Genomic DNA, 353 nt, shown 5'->3' on the forward strand with positions numbered 1-353 from the left:
CGGGGCTCGGGGAAACCTAGTCCCGGGATCAGGGATCTAGCTCGCCTGGTGTGATCTAAGGGGCCCCTGGAGTTTTGGGGCGGGCCGAGTCGGGCTATTTGACTGATTTGACTTCCTTGGGAATGGGGACGGGGCAGAGCTCGGGCGAAGTTTTGAGGGGTAGGGTAGGATCAGCACACGCACGAGGCTCGGGCCTTCTGCGTGCTCGCGCGTGCACGCCAGTGTGCTAGTGCGGACACGCGCGGGAGCAATCATCCACTTCTTGAACAGGAGGGGCTGCAAGATGTTAGATGAAGGAGAGAGTCTTTTGGGTTCGGTCTCCCTCCTCCACTCTCCTGTCCCGGCAGGGAGTC

The sequence above is a fragment of the Pteropus alecto genome, unplaced genomic scaffold (assembly GCF_000325575.1).
Source record: "Pteropus alecto unplaced genomic scaffold, ASM32557v1 scaffold98, whole genome shotgun sequence".
In the NCBI taxonomy this organism is placed as follows: domain Eukaryota; kingdom Metazoa; phylum Chordata; class Mammalia; order Chiroptera; family Pteropodidae; genus Pteropus; species Pteropus alecto.